This window comes from Gekko japonicus, unplaced genomic scaffold (genome assembly GCF_001447785.1).
Source record: "Gekko japonicus isolate JY-2015 unplaced genomic scaffold, Gekko_japonicus_V1.1 scaffold229, whole genome shotgun sequence".
Taxonomy (NCBI): Eukaryota; Metazoa; Chordata; class Lepidosauria; order Squamata; family Gekkonidae; genus Gekko; species Gekko japonicus.
In genome coordinates this window covers 1,058,962-1,079,005 of record NW_015166426.1, presented here as the reverse complement: position 1 = coordinate 1,079,005, position 20,044 = coordinate 1,058,962, and the positions used below count along the sequence as shown (strand labels likewise).

The 20,044-nt window shown below is 43.4% G+C and overlaps 1 protein-coding gene and 1 non-coding gene across 2 annotated transcripts in view; both read right to left on the bottom strand.

Moving 5' to 3' along the window:
* The window catches only part of LOC107110907 (glutamate receptor ionotropic, delta-2-like), a 1,200,243-nt gene that overhangs the window by 529,011 nt on the left and 651,188 nt on the right, over window positions 1-20,044 (bottom strand).
* Window positions 16,488-16,559, bottom strand: TRNAV-GAC. Its single transcript has one exon. It is a non-coding gene; the product is annotated as a tRNA-Val (tRNA).

The following is a 20,044-nucleotide window of genomic DNA, read 5'->3' as shown; positions in this document are numbered from 1 at the left end:
CATGAGGTGAATGGACTCAATATAGGAAGCCTCAGTTTGCAAGACTGGAGAAGGGCTGTTCACAATAAGACATTTTGGAAGACATTAATTCATAGGGTCGCCAAAAGTCGGAAGTGACTCGATGGCACTTAACACATTCACAATGTCAATCTCACGACAAAGAACAATAAAATCATAACTTGTGCTTAATTTACAGTATCATTTGTATGCTCACAGGAAAGTTATGACCTGACTTGGATAGCCCAGGCTAGCCCGTTCTTGTCAGATTTCAGAAGCTAAGCTGGGTTGGCCCTGGTCAGTATTTGGAAGGGAAACCACCAATGAATACCAGGATCATGACACAGAAGCAGGCAATGGCAAACCAGCTCTGAATGTCCCCTGCCTTGAAAACTCTGCAGGGTCCCTGTAAGTCAGCTATGACTTGACGGGTTGGGGGGGAGAGAAAGCCATGCTTTAGATGGTGAGAATCAGGCAATTCAGAAGAGGCAAGGGGTTACTTTTTACACAGAAGCACACCCAATGCAAGCGATCAGCATTCAGCACATTATTATGTATGAATTTCAAAGCTCTGGATTTTGGTGGTGCTGTTTTCTTTGTCCACAATGCCTTGAGTAAGAAGCTTAGAAACGTTATTTCATTCTTAAATCCAATTCACGTACGGTAGGAACATCGTGAATGTTCATTTGTTCTTAATTGCTTTTATCTATGCCAGTGCCATGCACCTATTTCTAATCTTTTTTTATTTAATCATTTCAAAAAGTATTATATTACTTTTTTAAAAAGCTGAGTCATTATTAACTGGGGAATAAAAGTTTTCCACATTGAACCTAGAACAAATAAACTTCTGATTATCCCTTAAATCATAAGGCTGAGCCCTATAAAGAATGAACATTTAAAGAAACATTCATTCACCACACAATACTGTGTTAGTGGCTGGTGTGTTGCTTTGATTCAGCCCAAAAATCTTTTAGTTACCACGTGATTGTTTTAATGTAATACCCCCTCGTGAGTGGGTTTTCACAGACCCCTCATGAGTTTCAGAGGTTTCGTCCCAAGGGAGTGTTGGGCATGGACACGTCCTGACAGAAACTTAGATCCAACCAGCTTTTCTGCTTGATAAGAAGGAAGTTGGGGGTCACCACCACAAGAGGCTATGCTGGGGTTCATGGGAACCAGCACGTTGTGGTATGGGGGCTGTATTAAGGGGAGTTAAGAACATAAGAGAAGCTAATGTTGGATCAGGCCAATGGCCCATCCAGTCCAACATTCTGTCACACAGTGGCCAAAAAAACCGGATGCCATCAGGAGGTCCATCAGTGGGGCCAGGACCCTAGAGTGAGATGGAGTGAAAAAGCTGGCTGGATCCAACTCAGAGTTCCTTGCTGCACAGAACAATATTAAGGGTGCGGAGTTGTTCCTGTTGTTCTTTTTCTTGCCCCACAACATGTAATATCAGTGTGGGTGAGTGGTTATAGAGCCAGACTAGGATTTGGGAGACCCAGGTTCAATTCCCTACTCTGCCATTAAGCTTGCTGGGTGACCTTGTGCCTGTGATACACTCTCAGCCTAAACTATCTTATAGTCTTGTTGTGATGATAAAATGGAGATGGGAGGTATGTTCCTCACGCTGAACTCATTGGAGCAAAGGCAGGATAAAAATGTACTAAATAAATACACTGCCATCATGTTGTGCATTTTTGCTTCCTTGTTGCGCATCACTGACTGCTGCTATCGTGAGATTGCACAATGTGATAGAAACAAAATGTGGGGTAAAATGATAGTACATTAGGAGCGGGAGAAATCCACATGCCAATGACAGGCAAATGACAAGCATGATTGGTATCACTAGACTAGCACAAGCAGAAAGAGAAGAAAGAAGGTGTGCTTTCCTTATTCATTAGCAGCTAACTCTTTCCTTCTAGGCAATGCTGTTTTGCATTTCAGAATTGAATCCCACCATTCCCTCCTTCATGCTGACAAGTAATTCCCTGCTTGATATGTTAATCTTTCTTTTTTCTTGCTTCCCTACTGAAATTAAGAAAGAGCTTTTCTATTATGGAAGTGACTCTGACACTGAAAGCACTTGTAAGTACTTCATTGTTCCTGAACATATAGATGGAAAGCCTTGGGTATAATTTTATAACCTTTGCTTTGGGATAATGACAAAATATAGGCCAAAATATAGGCAGGCAGACAGATGCTCCTACGCACGAGCACTCTGCTTTTGACAGTTGCCAAGTCAGAAAGAGTGACACGCTGTCTTGTGCTACAGATATGTTAAAGCAATCTAACGTCACCTCCTAATTCTGACAGACCTTTCTTCTGTCACACTGGATGAATCATGCAACAGTGCAATATCTGTTCCCTTATTGCAAAGCAGGAAAAATACTATTTTCTTTTCCCAAACTGCTCCTTTTAGGCAGCAATCTCTTCTTAGACATCTTTTCATCCTTTGAAAACACCTAAAACATGGTCAGTACTGTAGAGAAATTATATAAACAGTCGCCTGCTGTTCCACATACCCCAAGAGGTTCAAAAGATGGCTAGTCCAACATATGACACTGTCTTATCCTAAGGTAGATGATCAGTGCAGTGGTTCTCTAGGACAGGGGTCCCCAACGTATCAACACCTTTTCTGGCATACACTAAGAGTTTTTAGAAAGTGGGTGGAGCCAGATGGGGCTATTGCCCAGCAAGGCTTCTGACTGGCTACTGGAGATTTGATTGACTGTGCACATTTTTAAAACATTGCTTTGACAGCAGCTGCCCCCACAACACAAGGCTCTTCACTGTGTGACTCAAGTAAAACTGCAGCAATCATTTTGTGGCTGCCTCCACCTCCAGTGGCATCCATTTTGTGGCTGCGCCCACCACACTACGTCAGAATTCCAAAGGTGCCCGCAGGCTCAGAAACGCTGGGGGACCCCTGCTCTAGGAGCTCCAAAAAAATATGGATTTCCCTAAACACCTGATACCTGTTTCCCTTGTGTCTCTTAAGACACATCTACATTTCAGACTAAATAGCCATTCTCAACAGTCATTCTCTCTTACCAATGAAACCAAGGAACTGCAGCTGTATGAGGAGACTTCTCAGCACCGTAACACATTACCATCCCCACTATTCTTTCATGACAGCTGAAGTGGTATAAAACTGATCTAGTGGTAAGTATGTCCAACATACAATCAGTTACATGGTATCGCTTACAAATATAAACAGTCTTATCTACCATAGACCCTTTACAGTTTCTAGCTTGCAGTCTGGGGATTCCCTCTCTACCTTTAAATCTGCTATCAATTAGAGAGGAAGTGTGCCCACAGCTTCTGCCCCCCCTTCTCCCCTTCATCCATTTTCCTCCCCCCTACCTACTGCACAGTGCATCTAGAACCCTGTATGTTGTAGGGGTAATGGTGGGGGGGGGGTGAATAAAAAAGGCCAAGAAAAAATGGATTGGAGAACCATGGTTGCCTCGTCTCCATGTTACTGTCCGCTTTCACTTGCTGCAATAAGACATTAGCTGGTGATGAGTTTGATCTATTTGACATTTCTAGAGGCAGTCATCTCAACAGGAATGAACTGGTTCTGTCCTGTTCTGTCTTGGACTGTGTCACCAAGTCAGAGTGACTAAGTAGTCTTTATCTGGTTGGCTAATATGTGTACATAAGTGTTCAGGCATTGTACAGTTATCTTCTTTCTGATGAACCTGTGTATTGCAAAGCACTCTGTCAGTGCGTATCATGATATAAATGCTTGTGTAAATAAATATGTAAATAGTTTTACACAAGACTGTTTGGATTATTACTTTGCTGGATACTTCTAGCAACCCCAATACCACTGGTGTGGGCAGGCACGCTACACTAACAGTTACAACCTGGCAACACCCTGGTGTCACTGTGGAGAATCCCTGAAGGGGAAGAGCTCGAAATTGTAAGTTAGACTCATAGAATCACAGAATTGGCAGGGGCCATACAGGCCATCTAGGCCAACCCCTTGCTCAATGCAGGATCAGCCTAGAGCATCCCTGACAAGGATTTGTCCAGCTGCTGCTTAAAGACTGCCAGCTGCAATAGATCATCCCTGTACTTGCTTGTAGGAGCTTAGTGGGAGATACAGCAACGAGATGCAGCCACTGAACAGTAACACAGGTACAGCGTACTAGATCTACAGCTCCATATAGTGGAGTCATTGGTGGCGATGGGAAATATGAAGTTTGTTTTGGGGTTTCCCGGGAAGCAAGGGGAAAGGGCAGCATTGTCAAATAGAACTGGGATGGCCACTGGATGTTTCCAATCTCCTGGGGGTCAACTAGAAGCATAGGAGGGACTTGCAAGCCCATTCTTTAGGCAACTTCCATGACCTTTCAGAGATCAATCTCAAACTAAATTCATTTTGATTATGAAACTCTGCAGCCTCACTTAGTACAGGATGATCTTTTTTATTTTTTTAGTAAATGCTCAAACAAAGCTTCAGTTTATCTTTCCTATTCTCACCAGACATATTGAAAGACATGGTTACCTACACTGCCTATGGCTAAAAAAAATAGTGCAGAAATAGAGCACAGAAATAGCAATACTGAATAAAATATACCTGATGTTAAGCAGCAGCAGTGCAAATCAATGCAGACCTTTTCCTGTACAGCTGCAATCAAGGACCTACCTAGGTATATTTAAATCCCACTGAATTCCACAGAACCCGTACACATATAGCGGGAAACAGATCTGCTTACCACTCTTGGTTTTTTTCATGAGAAATTCCACCCAAGTTACACATTTTAACCTGGGCCCTGGACTCAAAACTCTGAGCATGAGATTTCTGTGGTGAATGTCAATAAATCAAAAGTAGGTTTGCAGCTTACAGATACACACTTGAACAGCATACTCAGGATTGCAACAGCACAGACATTTTGATGCAATAATTCAGAACAAGAGGTGTCCGTTATCAGATACTGTTAAATAAACAAAATATTGCAAGAGTGCTAATGTTTTAAGCATGTTTTTATTTTAAGTAAAAACAAAAAAAACCTCTGTGTTTCTGTCCTTTATAAAGTTTATATCTCCGCTACCTGGCATTACATTTTATGACACACATGGCCCAGACTGACAAGGTTTCATTTATGTCAGATCCGGCCCTCATAACAAATGAGTTCGACACCCCTGATCTACACCAAACCCAAATAACTATATGTTAGAAGCTTAGCATGGCAGAACTTTTGGGACAGGGAAACTACAGAATTATTACTAAACTAAATCATTATAAATGAATGGCAGTGAAACTAATCATGACAATATTCATCATTATCATGTAAGATATTGTACATTACTTCACATAATACCTCCCGGTATATTTCACTGCTGTCACATAGTACAAGGTATTTAAACAAGAAATGAGAAAACTAATTCTTTCTTCATAAAGATAAGAAAATACACTGTTCTAATTTCAATCTGCTTTCAAATACAAGAGTATTTGTCATATTTTACTGAGTCATGACTTGTGATTGTCTATTGTATTTTCAAGGTTCTATTAATCACTTCCCTTATGAACTGCAGATACATTTTAATAACCTTGGCTTACAAATATGTGCCCCATTAAAAGGATTAATTACACACATTTTTGTAATGTTGGAGAACTAGTCTTATTTTTTCCTCAAGTGTTAATGGATATTATGTACATATTTTGAGAGTGTTTTTTCACTTGATGTTTCTTATTTGTCTCACCAGGCTGGTAAAGGAATGTGATGTCCAGCTGAAATATGAAAAGTCTGGCAGTTATGGAAAGGAAGCTATGAATCGCACAGCAGCTGTTTCCACACACAAATGTTGTTCTGCCTTCCCTTACACCAGGGGTCCCCAACATTTCTGAGCCTGCAGGCACACTTGGAAATTTGAGAGGGTGTGATGAGCAGTACCCCCCAAAATGGCTTCCACTGGAGGACCAAAGCCAAACCCAAAATGGCTGCCACAGGAGGTGGAACCAGAGTACCTCCCCACTCATACTTCCTGTGGAGTAGGAAAGCCTGAAAGGGAACTAGAAACACACACTAACTAAGGAAATCACCAGGTGTTCACCAGTCCTCCTCCTGATTCTCCAGTGCCAGTTTGGTGTAGTGGTTGAGTGCACGGACTCTAATCTGGGAGAACCGGGTTTGATTCCCCACTCCTCCACTTGCACCTGGCTGGGTGACCTTGGGCAAGCCGTAGTTCTGGCACAGCTGTTGCTGAAAAAGAGTCGTTTGTGTCAGAGCTCTCTCAGCCCCACCTACCTCAGCCACCCACACCTACCTCAGCCCCACCTACCTCACAGGGTGTCTGTTGTGGGGAGGGGAAGGGAAAGGAGTTTGTAAGCCGCTCTGAGACTCCCTTGGGTAGTGAAGGGCGGGGTATAAATCCTCCTCCTCCTCCTCCTCCTCTTCTTCTTTGACTTGAATAAGGGCAGCCTGTAACCTGTCCTGCCTTACTATGGCCCCACTCACTTTCTGTAAAGCCTGGTGAGTATCAAGTGAACTACTGGCAGATACCATGGTGCCTGTGGGCATCCTGCTGGAGAATCATGCCTTGATGTTTTTTTCCTCTTTGTGCATGTATTATATCAGTATGGTGGAACATGGCTGGGGCTAGCTGTTTTTATATGATACATTACTAGCAGAAGGTCTATTAAAAATGGGGACAGCCCTGACCTGGATAGCCTAAGCAAGCCCAATCTTGACAGATCCTGGAAGCTAAGCAGGGTCAACTCTGGCAAGTACTTGGATGGGAGACTTCCAAGGAATGCCAGCAGTTGGGAGGACAGGGGCAGGCTTTATTCAGCAACTTCTCTGAATATCCTCCAGGCCCCCAGTAGGGGTCAGTCACCAGAGGTCACCATGACTTCCAGGTGCACACATACACACACATGCACACACACATATGAAAAATACAGATACAAGCTGGAATGGGGACCTCTGAGTCCTTATATCCCAGCCACAAGATGGGAAGGGTGTTTCAAAGAAGGAACTCAGGAAGGAAGGATCTTCCAAGGAACCAGGAAATGCTTAGCATGACAGAAACGCACATGGAGCTGAAAGCAACTCATTTTAGTATTTGCCCTGAAGTCGTATTATCAATAATATACCATTCCACTTTTAAAGGGAACAGCTAGATTTGAATCCAGTAGCACCTTGGGGACCAACAAGACTTTCAGGGTATAAGCTTTTGAGAATCAAAGCTTCCTTCGTCAGATGAAGGGGGCTCTGACCCTCGAAAGCTTATACCCGGAAAATCTTGTTGGTCTGTAAGGTGCTACTGGACACAAATCCAACTGCTCTACTGCAGACCAACACAGCTACCCTCTGAAGGTATTCCCATAAGGTGGTAGATCTGTGGCTTTATGAACTGCTTCAAACTAAAGGTATGGAATAGGGATGATGTGCTAGACTACTCCCTCATGTTACCTGCACTTACAACACCAGGCTAGGACAGAACCCTTCCCCATGATACCTTGGCTTTTTAAAAGTTTAGAATGCCAATTTATTTTATGATTCAGGCATCTTTTGTATGGTCAAATCTAGCTTGTGACAACTTGAGTTAGGCCTGACATAGCCACGACTATCTATTTTATAATTTCTTTTGGATTGTATTATTGGGAAATGCTTCTAATATTGTATGCCAATAAAAAGGTATTTGAATTGTGATACCTTGGCTTGTTTTTGTTTCTTTTCTAATGTACACATATTTTCCTTTTTTGCTTGAAGGAGCATCTGTTTTGTATGCTGATATCCTTTTTTCTGCTGGGCACATTGGGGGCAAAGAGATGGTGGATGGGGGAAGTTATTTGTGATCCAGATACATCAAACAGTTAGGCCCTTTCTGCACTGACAGCTTGCTCCAGAGAATCTGAGGAGTCAAGCCTTAAGGGTTGATTGCGCAGTTGCACACATTCCCTCTACACTGGTTTCCCCCCTCTGGTTTATTTATTTGGGTATTCTGTATGTACCCTGCATCTACAAGCAAAGCCCACATTTTTTTGAGCTAACAGGCTGCTTTGTGAAGAGAAAGGCAAACATCTTTCAAAACTTTTAACTGCAGACCCAACCCCTCCTTCACTCCCCCCTTCCCTCCCTCTGTGATTGTACAAAAAGAAATGGAAGGGAAGGGGAAATCCAGGCCCACACATGCTAGACTGACACATTTGGGAGTGAGGTCACACACGCTAAATAATCTACTTTCAATCACACGCTAAATAATCTACTTTCAGTGCACTTTCAGTGCACTTTCCGACTGGATTTTTACTGTGTGAAGTGGCAAAATCCAGTTAGAAAGTGCATTGAAGGTGAATTGAAAGTGGATTATTTAGTGTGTGTGACCATAGCCCCCTAGTCCTTTATATTTACGGATTTTTTCTTATGCTGTCTGGCTTTTTTAAAGTTTGCCTGAGCGGGAGGAGACATCCTCTTTTGTCTTTGGAGAAGGAGGGAAAGAAAACAGAATGGGGAAGGAGCGTCAACCTCGAGAGAGAGAGAGGCGGAAATGGGGAAGGGCAGTGGGCAACACTTAAATACCTGCAGAAACAAATCTACTTTAGAGAGGATTAGCAATTCGAAAGCGGATGAGAACAAAGAATTACAGTAAAAGGAGCTTTGGTAACTGTGGAACAACAGTGTGCTGGAAGTGGTCTGAACGCAGATTCCTGTAAAACAAATGCAGAAACAAGAGAAAGTCCTAACACAAACTGGAAATGAAAGTGGGAGGGAATGCAGAATGGAAGAATAGGATGTGCTTAGAAACTGAGGCAAAATACGCGTGAAGAAAGGGCATTAGTCAGACAGACAACATGGACCAAACTATTACAAATAGAAGCCACATAGCTCCTTCTCCAAAGCAGGATTTAAAGACGGAAAAAGCACACATGCAGAACATTTTTATTGTATTTTAAAACACTCCCCCCCTTCAATGATCCAAATGGAGGCATGATTAAGCATCCCCTTTGCAAGCCTGGATACCCTTTAATTTTTTTATGATGTCTTCAGAACAAAGGGACTGTTAAATTGGCCCATTTGCTTTCTGAAAAAAATTCACAGTTAGTTAGTTAGTTAGTTAGTTAGTTAGCTATCATTCGACTTCTATACCCCTCTGACCCTGAAGGGTCTCTGAGTGGTTTACATTAATTTTACGTTACCTATCTTGGGCCACATTGTTGTATGGGGGGGGTGTCTTCCCTACCGACACCCAGGCAGCAGGGCTCAGTTGATGTTAGGTGGTGATCGAAGAGTGGGGCATATTTATGTCTTCAAATTTCAGCACTTACTGTGCAACTAGTTCAACATTTATAATAAAATAAATATGGATTCATAGCACCCAATTCAGCCTTTAGTCTTTTCATATGGATAGGATCTAGGCATGGAAATGAATTCCAGGAAACTAGGTATAAAAGTCCACATTCCTACCTATGGTTCACCACATGACTCAGATAAAAAGCAGCATGGCTAGCCTGGATTTGAATGACTTGAATAACACATTACATATGAATTGAACAACACATTACATTTACTTGTACCTTGAAGCCAATGGCCATAGTAATTGACTTTTAACATCTGTTCCATTTAAGAAATGTTACTAGGACAATCCAAAGCTATATTTAACTTCATGCCTATTTTGTACTATTGACTTTGGGGGAAAGCTTATATAGTGTTACTGGACTGCTATTAATCTCTCTGTATTGGAAATGTCACTAATATTGAAAAATGATAATGTTGGCTCAACAATGACTCCAAGAATCTACTAAGGGTACTCTCTTTTTTTGGTACTAGTATCTGTTCCCCAGTCTCAAGTAGCCTCTACAAGTACCCATTGCCAAAATGAGTTTATCTTGCATACCTTGTTTCCTATGTCATCATTTTAGAATTTCTGATACAATGCAAAGCAAGAAATAGACAAAAAATATTTTAAAAGATTAAACCAATAATCAGAATGGTCCTATTATTTAGTCTCTTACTCTTTATCTGATCCAGTGAAAAACCAGAGAGTATCACTCCGGTGCCACAGACTCCTAATTTCTCAACTCACTGATGGTCTACCTTTTGACTGGGGCCTGCATGAAGAAGGCAATTACTTTAGCCCGAAGATCTCTTCCTGAAAATGGATAGATGGAAAGTGTCCGTGCTGAGTTTTGGATCTTTTAACAGTCTTTGATATGCTTCATCAGTGAGGTGCTGTTTGCTCCCCTGCAGGAAATGGCAGAGGAAAGCAGGATTGTTTACAATGATTCCATTCATGCTTTTCAGGTGTGACCAGAAGGTGTGATGGGTAATTGGTTTTACTCCCCAGGTGCTCTCCTGATACCATTCTTCCCTTTTTCTGTGCAACACAGACATGAAATGAACAGGGTAAAGGGATTGTGGTGTTGAAGGATGCTGAACTGATAGTTCTGTTATTCCATACTGGAGTCAATTTTATATGATCAGCACATGCCCATTCTAAAGTTTCCTTGACCTACATTACTTCAAGCTACAGTTAAGAGATCAAATGTTCCCCAATGGGGGTAATAACTCAAACACACAGGAAAGTGACCTGGCAAAGAGAAGAATCCATGCTAACCAATATAGCTAATTCTCAACACAGATCTATCAGTGGATACTTAAGTCTGGAGACTGGAGTCATGAACAGATCATTCCATATGCCTGAGAAAAATTTGCAGAAAAATCTGAAAAAGTGCATTGGGGTGTGTGAGTGACCTGTAGAGCCCAGATAACAGCTGGGGCTCTCACATGGTGTAGACAGGGTAAAAAATGCCCATGCCAGGAGAGAGCAGACACAGGTAGAAGAGCAAAGTCTGTGTGGGCGGTAAAGGCTTTTTAAAGAAGGCCAATAGTATGGATTGGGGAGGAGAGCACTGTTAATTGGAGGAAGCTGGGAGGCTGCAGAAGGTGGTGGCGGCAAGAGAGAGCTCAAATGACAGAACAGGCATGTGTAGTTTTAAGAAATAGATTCCTCTGAGATTTCAATGACTATTGTGGGGGTTACTAGGTGACCACAACAATACTGCCAGCCTTTGATCTTTGGATTCTGTCAGATAAAGGCTGCTGGGGGAATGGCAACCCTACCCCCTACTTTGGAGGGAAGACTTATCAGGGTCAGGCCTGACTCACTACCACACCACTTGTATGACTCACCTCAGCCCAGCAGCGATCACCTGGTGACTCACTACTATTCAACAGCAGCAACCACATAGCACAACCACTAGGATCTGGAGAGATCTAGGTTCGAATCCCTGTTGTGCCAGGAATGGGTGACCTTGGGCCATCCATTCATTCTCAGCATAACCTACCTCACAGGGCTGTTGTGAGGATCAAATGGAGGAGTGGAGAATGTCACAATCTGCTTTAGGTTCCAATTGGGAAGAAAGGAAGGGTATAAATGAATTAAATAAATAATAAATATAGCTGAAGGTTAGAAGGGCAAGGAAGGTGGGTGGGTGGAAAGGAGAGAAAGAAGCAGGGGAAAGATATGGAGGCAGGAGGCAGGAATGAGGAAGCAGTGTGGGAGTGGAGATACAGGGGGAAATGAAATATCCCTCCGCAAAACCTTGCGGGTTTCATCTTAAGCATTCAGAACTAAAATTCATGCTACGTACTTAGAAGTGATATGGTCCAGATTTTGAACAGAGGAGCCAAACTGGCAAAAAAACACTCTCCTCAAACTTAATGAGAACAGTTGCCCTGTGGTTTTTCATGCTTCCCTCCTTGTATCTTTCTCTTAATCACAAAATACATATTGATGATGCTAGGGCCATTTGCACACTTACTTTCCCATTCAGGGAAAGCCTAAGCATAGTTTGGTGTAATATTAAGGACGGTGGACTCTAATCTGAAGAACTGGATTTGATTCCCCCCTCCTCTACACACAGCCAGCTGGGTGACCTTGGGTCAGTCACAGTTCTCTCAGAGCTGTTCTCGCAAGAGCAGTTCTCTCAGAGCTCTCTCAGCCCCACCTACCTCACAGGGTGTCTGTTGTGGGGAGAAGATGGGAAGGAGATTGTAAGCCACTCTGAGACTCCAAGTGAAGGGCAGAGTATAAATCCAACTCTTCTTCTTCTTCACACATAATGACAATATTTTTGTAATATTTCTTGTCTTTGCTGCTGTTATGCTCAGTGAACCCCCCCCCTTTTTATATCTATGATCTATGGGGCCTGTTCAACCCTAACACTGGATTAATACAGTACAATTTTTGTTCAGTCAGGCTATAGCATTTAATTTTGCTGATTGCATCGCTGGCCTAGTTCCAAAGTATGTCTTGTGCAAAACGAAGAACATAATTTAAGCCTTTCCACACAATACAAAAAATGGAATGGGATGAGTTAATCATCTGGATATTCGTGCCTGTATTCACTCCTCCAGTGTAATAGTTTCAAACATGGTTATTAACTAAGAATACATCATTGCTTTCTGTTTTTTGTTGCCTTATTTTTTATACCTTACCTCCCACCTTTGGTGCTTGCCTGTTTTGCTCCATCTTCTCATTCGTCTGTCCCTGTGTCTCTTGCTTTCAGTTGCCACTTTGTGTCCTCTGATCACTCTTTGCTCTAGAAATCTACCTTTATTTGGTATGACATGCAGATCTATGTCTCGTTTCACTGAGCTTTTAGTGATAACTGATATTGTGATAGCGGAGAGGAGGAGGCAGGAAAGTCCTGTTCCAGGACTCTGCTGTGTACCATCCTGATTTTAATTCAGCTCAGCATTATATAGGTACCTTCTAAACTGCCTTATACTGAATTGAGCCATTGGTCCATTAATGCCTACTCAGACTGGCAGTAGCTCTCCAAAGTCTTAGGCTGAGGTCTTTCACACCACCTACTACCAGATTCTTTTAACTGGAGATGCTGAGGATTGAACCTGGGAACTTCTGCATACCAAGTGGACAGACTGATGTTTTATATTTTTACTAGGAATAAAGCCCGTTGTGGAAATAAATACAACGAGATCTAGAAAGAGGCTCTGGGGGAGTGCTCTGGCTTTGGGCAAACAGTGTCAATTTGCTGTGGTGACCTCAGCAGCGTATAATGACAGAGTCCCCTGTTTTCTCCAGAGGAACTGATCTCTGCTACCTGAAGAGCAGTTGTAATTTTGAGTGATCTGTAGCCAGAATACAGCAGGTTCCATATGCAACTGACATTCCACCTGCGTTGCAGGGGGGGGGGAGTTTGAGGTGTGGAATGGAGTGAAGTCCAATCAGCTTCCATATGCAAAAGACCTTGAAACGCTGGGCAGGACTGCACAAAGCAGCCAGTCAACCCAGCCAGCATCTTCTGACTGACAGTTCAAGCGTCCATACACTAAAGGTGTGCATTTTGGAACGTTGGAGCCCACTATGCCTTTATATATAAGGGAGAGATACTTACTGTGAATGTATACTGCTTGTCAGTTCGTGGAAGCCGCCCTGAGCCTGCCTGGCAGGGAGGGCGGGGTAAAAGTGAAATAAATAAATAAATCTATATTTAGCTGTGTCCCTCTCCCCAAAATTAATTCACTCAAAATCTAATCTACTGATTAAGGGGATTCACCTAAGCAAGCCACTTATTGGCTGTACAACTTGGGGGGGGCATGTGATGGGTAGTCCCTTAGTACCGAGAAGCATTCAACTGAAGCATAGCTGCTGTAGGGCATGGTGAGATATTGGGGCCTAGCACCTTTCAGCCCAGTTCTGTGCAGGACAGTTTTTAAAACACCATAAATTTTATCTCTGAGATCAACTTTTTGGAAGGTGCTTGTCAATGAACCTGTCCATCAGCTGAAATATATATATATATATTTTAAAAAGAAAACTCCTTATTCTATCATAAAAAAGAAAAATAGCTGTGGCTGCCATTTCATAAATACTTGTGCAAAACAAAGGAAACAAAACTGAATGATTAAGATTATATATCTCAATAATATATTGTAATTCAGGACAGTACACACTACCTATTTTCACTCTGCCAGCTTCAGAACTGATGAGAGACTACTTTTTTTCAAATATTTCCATAACTGATAGAAAGCTGAATTTTGATACAAAATTGAGCCGCTGGATTACCAGGATTAGTAGAATTCCTGATTACTAGGATTATATGCAAACAGGACATTTATTACATTTGAGGATTAAAACAGAGAACACCAAACCCTTTTTATAGCAGCAAGCAGCACTCTGGTACATAGCATGCCAATCCATGCACAGGGTAGAAAGTTTGGCTGTGGGGATTCTGGGACCTTGTCCACATGCTCCAGTTACTCTTAATTTTCTTGGGAGTCTATCTATAAGCACTGGAATCAGTTTGGGAAGGATTCTTCTGCATGTCTGGCATCCCTGTGCATTTTTACAGTTGTGGAATCAGTTTATTTTCTTCCACTTGTGGCTTAAATAATGAGGATTTTCAAGGAAGGGTGGTGTTATCATCCATGTCCCTTTCAGTGGCATTAGAACAACCCCCTTATTTTTTTTAAAAAAACAGCCCTAAAATATTGATATAACACTATAGTGTTGTAATGGTAGTTTAAGCTGGTTCTGTGAATCCCAAGCTTTTATTTTAAAAGAAAAAGTATGTCTCTGGCCCAGGGATTCCCAAACGTTTTGAGTCTGTGCGCACCTTTGGAATTCTGACTAAGGGAGATGGGCGCAACTACAAAATGGCTGTCATGGGATGTGCAGCAATTACACATAGGAAAACAAAATGCAAGGGAGAAGAGGAGTAATTTGAAAAATACTCTGGGAAAGGGGAGCGAGGAAGGATAAAACCAACACTGTGGTGGCAGCTGCTGCAACAACATTATTTCAATCTGAACAGCCAATTGGTTCTCTAGTGGCCACTCAAGAGCCCCACATGATCCCATGCATGCTCTAGGAAAAAGCCAACTCAAAAGAAGAAGAGGAGGAGGAGGCACAAAAATACATATGGAAATCAGGATAAACTGAAGAATTATGATGTCAGAACATTTTGGAGGTCATCCATTCACTATAAGTCAGAAGCAACCTGATACAGCAGGTCACACACACACAAATTCAGAACCTTCAAAACAACCTATAATTAACATCCTTGCTCAGGTCTTGTAAAGTGAAGGCTATGGCTTCTTTCATTGAGTCAACCCATCCCATGCTAGATCTTCCTCTTTTCCTACTGCCTTCCTAGCATTATTTTCTTTTCCAGTCTTGGTTATTTCTCCCAATTTATTCTCATCACAAACAGTAAAAATCCAGAGCACTGGGGGATTAATAGTTCATGGTTTTAAAAATTTCCCGTAACCCTTTTTGGACAATGTTATCTGCTTCAGTCATTTGCGGCAGTGTGTTCAATACCCTCTATTGCCTATCGGTGTCCAAGGTCAGCTCCATCATGTTTATTCAAGAGGGGAAAATGTTTCTAGCTGTGAAAGCCAGAAGGGGTCTTGAGATGCATTTTCTCTCTTTGTTCATATATATCTGGGCAATTTGAACATGAACTCTGTTTTGAGAAAATCACATATGAAAGGCTCTCATTCCTTTGAGCATCTCCAGTATGCCAAGTATATTATTTTTGAAAGTCCAGGTTAAAATTGAAGCTTGCAGGAAGTTGCTTTCATCACAGGCTTGATTGCAACTGGAGGAAACCTGAATTATCCATTTGCATTGCATTCCCTCAGTTCTTTTGCTCACTGCTAGCTTTAACATTTTGCTAACTCGGTACACAGTTTCATTGTCCTATCATGTCCTATATTTTGCTTTAACTTCTGGGGATTCCCCCCCCCCCCATAACTGCAATGATAAATATCAAATCACATCCCCAAGAGTATGCAATTATTGACACGAGTTATGTGTGTTTGTGTATACCCACGGACACATACTGGGGGACTTGAAGCCAGTCACCAGCTCTCAGTTATACATTCTTTCCCTCTCTCTGTATGTGTGTATAAACACACATACACATAAACACATATATATTGTGTGTGACTGCAAAGTCCACGAGACTTAGGATTTCCTCCAAATGATGTTCTTTGTTGCCCCAATTAAACCATTGGTGTCCTCTGCCAAGCTCTGTCAACTGCTTCCTTTAAAAGGTATACGACATGGTGTTGTAATTAGAATGCTGGACTGTGTCTTGGTTGACCCTGCTTCAAATTTCCACCTTGCCATAAAGCTCACTGGGAGACATTAGGCTGGGTTGCTGGGGGGATTATACTGGAGAGAAAACAAAACACACACACACACACCCACACCCTTGAGCTGGAATAAAAATGGGTGGGATAAGAATGGATGAATAGACAAAATGGAAAGTGACATAAAATCTCCACCTTCCACTTCCAGTCTCCTTTTTAAAAAATATACAGGTAACCATTGTAGCAAGACTGGGGGGGGGGGGTGTTCTTTGACAACTGCCATCACATAAAGCTGCCTTACACCAACTCAGACCATGGGGTCCTTCAAGGTCAGCATTGTCTACTCAGACCGGCAGCAGCTCTCCAAGTTCTCAGGCAGAGGTCTTTTACATCACCTCCTACCTGATCCTTAGCAGATGCCAGGGATAGAACCTGGGACCTTCTGCATGTCAAGCAGATGCTCTACCACTGAGCCACAGATGCTCCCCACTGAGCCATGGCTCCTTCCTATCCGTTTGAATGGGATCTATACTTGAGAACTTTTTAGAAGATTATGACCAAAACAACACACTGTGGCCTAGCCTATGTTGTTGATATCTCAGACTTCAAAGAATTAGTACCCAATTCCTGGACACAGCCAGCATGGGGTAGCAGCTGGACAGTCCGACTAGGGTGTGAGCAACCCAGATCCAAATCCCTCACTGCTCTTAGCAAAGTGCACCATCACCAAGTTCTATGGCTGCTGTTCGAGGGGTAGCTTTTAGCATAGGTTATCCTCTCACTGAGCACAGGACTGGGATGGGAAAAGCCATTTGTTTCCTCTCATCTGTGTTTCCATTATTTAATCACAGGGTTGAATTTTTAGTTCAAAGTTTGGTTAAAAAGCACAATTTCATACTGGGATTCAAGTATACAAGCATAACAGAAAACCTTGGTCAGCTAAACTGTGAAATATGAACACAAATCAAAAGGACAGTTAAGTAAAGGTAAAGGTAAAGGTTCCCTTGCTCGAAAGCCAGTCGAATCCGACTCTAGGGTTGCGGTGCTCATCTCCGTTTCCAAGCCGAAGAGCCAGCGCTGTCCGAAGACGTTTCCGTGGTCATGTGGCCGGCATGACTAAACACCAAGGTGCACGGAACGCTGTTACCTTCCCACCGAAGTGGTCCCTATTTATCTACTTGCAATTTCTTGCTTTCGAACTGCTAGGTTGGCAGGAGCAGGAACTAGAGACGGGAGCTCCCTCTGTCATGCGGCACCCGGGTCTTGAACCGCTGAACTCCTGACCTTCCACAGCCTGCAGTGCAGCGTCTTAACCACTTGAGCCATCGCAGCTCCTTGCAATTAGTAGACCAACTGTACTCCATGGTGAGCAACACAGAAATCTCCCTCAGGTTGAATGTTCCCCCTTGTGAGAGTTCATCCCCTGTCCTCTCTCTCTACCATCATGTTCTCCCCACTAGTTCCTCTCAGGCCTCAGAACTGGTTACACACCACAGGGCCTTCCTTTCCTCCCCTGGAGCAGGATTCAGCCCCACTACTTGGCACTGTGCCACCTCTTTCCTCCCCAGCCGGCCGGTGGAGCCCTACTTTTATTTCTCTCCTCTGGCTTTCTCAGTGGACAGATGCAAGGAGGTTTGGAAGTGCTTACAATCAGCAGCACAAAACGAAGCTGACTATTTTTCCGTGTTCACACTCTTCCTGATTGAGAGGCAAAGGAAGTCAGAGATCGAGGCCTCCTCACACGATCCTGGCAGGGTGGGAGCTGCTGCTGTACAGCCATGTCACACTGCCAAAGGCAACATGAGGAAGAGCTCCATCCCACATCAGCACTGCCATTCTGAAAACTGGAGGAAGGTTGGCACAGTCAGGAGCTTCAATGTGTGCACCTCGCAGCACCCAAATAACTGGAAGAAGCTGCTTACAGTGGCTCCTATACTCCAGAAAAATACAAAAGGAGGCTTAAATGCTACAGCCAGTAATTCTAACACAGAGAAAGATCTGAGAAATGGCTGGAAACTACACAAGTATATGCATACAGAAACGCATAGTTAACAATTCACCAGCCAGAGCAGGACCAGTTCATGGCATAAGCAGTTGCCTGGGGCGCCATATTGGGGAGGGGCAACCACTGGGAGGGTTGGGGATGGGGACATAGTGGGGAGATGTCATTGCAAGCATGATGACATCACTTCCTCTGAAAACCTGGAAACAACAGTGGTAGCTCTATGGGTTACCAGAAACTCCATGTTAAAAGTGCAGAGTGCATCATGCTTGTGACACTAGTGAGGTTTTTAAAAAAATTTCCCCTGCCACTGCTTGGAGCTTGGCAGGCCTGTGGGAGCAGCTCTTTAATCCAACCCCCCCCCTGCTTCCTCGGCTATCCCAGCCCTTCCCTTCCCCTCCCCTTCTAATTATGCATGTGGACTGGGGAGGGAGAAGGGGATAGGTGATTGCAAGCTAGAGGCAAAGGGAATACAAGATTCAAAAGCGTCATCTCTAGCCTTCTCTGGCAGCACTGATGAAGGGAAACTCCTCCTATCCTTGACCCCTCTTCGGGGTCCGGGATGGATACCAGAGGCCCTGCCTGGCACCCACCCTGGTCCCGAATGATTGATGGGAGGAGACATCCCTCCCAGCAACCACTGCTCAGGTCCATGATAAGCAGGGGTGACAAGGTGAGAAAGAGGCCCACCCTGCTTCTTAGCACTGTTGTCACTTCCCTGCATCTTACTGGGACAGCATGGGAGGAGGTCTGCTTGGGGCAGCTAAATGGCTTGAGCCAATCCTGAGCCAGGTAGAACATGACCCAGACCCTGGATTCCTCAGATAGCAACTCTGAAGCAGAATATCTTTCTGCTTATGGAAATTTACAGTGCACTTCTCCATCTTTTGAGATACCTTCGTAGGCCCTAGTAAGGTCCGAAGACCCATCCTTAGGAATCTATCCCAGTGCCTTGTATGTCCATCCATTGTTCCTCCATTCCTGCATGCCAGAACTTCGTGAAAGCCCTACCAGTCCATCCAGAACAGTAGGATCAAGCATGGCTGGGTCCCATGACAATGACACCCAGTAGCTCTTATCACCAAGATCAGAGACAAAGCAACACTGTGCCTGAATGAAATTCTGGAGTGAATAAAAATTATGCTTTAACCTGGATGTTAAATTCCAGTGTCATATAGCTAATATTACACACATGCACGCGCACACACACATGCACACAAAAAACCTGCTAATGGCAGGAGAGTTATTATCCCGGCAAACTGAACATGAACCAGATCTTGGCTCTTTTGCTAGAAGTGTTCCCAGCATCTAACAAGAGGTTCCTGATAATGCTGTTTCTGTGTTGGAATTCTCCTTGGGAAATCTTGCATTCTTGCTTACATTCTGGCATGAGCCTGAATATCCTTATGCCTTCCTTCAGTTTGGTGTAGAGGTTAAGTGCGCGGACTCTAATCTGGGAGAACCGGGTTTGATTCCCCACTCCTCCACTTGCACCTGGCTGGATGACCTTGGGCAAGCCATAATTCTGGCACAGCTGTTCTTGAAAAAGAGCAGTTTCTCTCAGAGTTCTCTCAGCCCCACCTACCTCACAGGGTATCTGTTGTGGGCAGGGGGAGGGAAAGGAGTTTGTAAGCAGCTCTGAGCAGGGCTTTTTTTGTAGAAAAAGCCCAGCAGGAACTCATTAGCATAACAGGCCACACCTAACAGCAGGAGCTCATTAGCATAGTAGGCCACACCCTGACAGCACAGCACATTAGCATGTTAGGCTACACCCCCATGTCACCAGAAGTGTTGTCATCCAGCCACACCCACCGTTTGCTTCTTATTCTGTTTACCTTGTTTGTTGTCAAAACCCAGGGCTTTTTTTGTAGCAGGAACCCTTTGCATGTTAGACCACACACCCCGAATGTAGCCAATCCTGATGAGTTTCTGCTGTTGGGTATGGCCTATTATGCTAATGAGTTCC